Source organism: Coenobita brevimanus, chromosome 66, assembly GCF_032717465.1.
Source record: "Coenobita brevimanus isolate Jiangsu-jjx chromosome 66, ASM3271746v2, whole genome shotgun sequence".
NCBI classification, from domain to species: domain Eukaryota; kingdom Metazoa; phylum Arthropoda; class Malacostraca; order Decapoda; family Coenobitidae; genus Coenobita; species Coenobita brevimanus.
Window position 1 is genome coordinate 20,211,366 of NC_137019.1, and position 1,430 is coordinate 20,212,795.

General features: G+C 43.1%; 1 non-coding gene across 1 annotated transcript; it reads left to right on the plus strand.

The window, feature by feature from the left end:
- Positions 1-571: 571 nt before the first annotated feature.
- Positions 572-690, plus strand: LOC145405415 (5S ribosomal RNA). Its single transcript, XR_013898367.1, has one exon. It is a non-coding gene; the product is annotated as a 5S ribosomal RNA (ribosomal RNA).
- The last annotated feature ends 740 nt before the right edge of the window (positions 691-1,430 follow it).

Below are 1,430 nucleotides of genomic sequence, written 5' to 3' on the forward strand. Positions count from 1 at the left end.
ACCATTATGATGTAATATATCAATAAAATCATCTAGTGGAGCATTTTCCAGTGGCATAAATCATCTACTTATCCATCTATCTATTGCCAGACACCTTAATTCCATAAGGGGTGACCACAAACAAATCACCTCCATGTCACCCTGTTGCCAGCCATTTTGTTGCCCTCCCTCCAGTTCACACCCCCTCTCTCATATACTGTACCTCTCCACTCCATCCCTCCACCTCATCCTCGGCCTCCCCCTCCACCTCACTCACATACACTCTCTTTATTAGTCTCTCGCTCTCCATCCTCTCCACATACACCAAAATATTATTTCTTTTAAATTTCATAGGCAATTATTCAATAAACCCCTAACCCCCATGGAAATTTTACAGATTGGAAGAATTGTGTGTCCTAAAACATCTGTTCCAAGAGGAAAAAAAAATGTAAAAGTTTTATAATGCATTAAGATATATGGTAGTTATTTTTAAAATAAATTTTTAAAGTGTGATTTCTACCAATCTTTCAGATTTGGCACACAAAAAAGTGACCCATCGTAAGATGACGATTAGGATATAAATGAAAACACGAAAGACGGATATACCACGTTGAGTACACCGCTTCCCGTCCGATCAGCGAAGTTAAGCAACGTTGGGTCTGGTTAGTACTTGGATGGGTGACCGCCTGGGAACACCAGATGCTGTTGGCATCCCTACGTGTTATGTGGGGTTGGTGGAGGATTAGTGCCCCTCCCTGTAAAAACAATTAACTCTAAACCCTTGGCCACCCTGTCTGGGATACATGGCGTCTGGCAATGAATGAATGAATGAAAGACGGATGTCATGTGTGTCCATGATTGTGAGGTCTGGGGGAGGCTAGGATTGCAACTGAAGAGTTGAGAGGAAGGATGGGACTGGAATGTATTGGGGCTGTGATGAGGAGGAGTAGACTGAGATGGTTTGGGCATATGGAAAGCACGGAGGATGACAACTGGGAGTGGAAAGTGAGAAGTGTGAATGTCAGGGGTAGGGGTTACAAAAGGGAGACTGAATGAGACCTGTGACAAGGTTACAGTGTGTGACCTCAAAGATAAGGGGCTGAAGAGGAAGGCTGCTAGGGAATGAGCAAGGTGACCAAAGCCGACGCATGCAAGCATGTTTGGTCCTTTATAAATGATATGATACGATACGATGGACACCTAGCAATTCCACAGGGTTCTTTGAGTGATTCATTTTAAGTTAGGTCAGGAGTGATTCAAGGGGGAGTTCTTTTCCCTTTGTTTGTTTGTTTTGGTTATGGATTATGTTATGAGAAAGGTTGTAAGGAAAACAGGTGCAAGAATTAACTGGAGAGAGAATAGGAGGCTGATGGATCTGCACTATGCTGATGATATTGTACTGATTTGCAGAAGTATTTACGAGATCCAGAGGGTGCTGGATTGTCTGATGG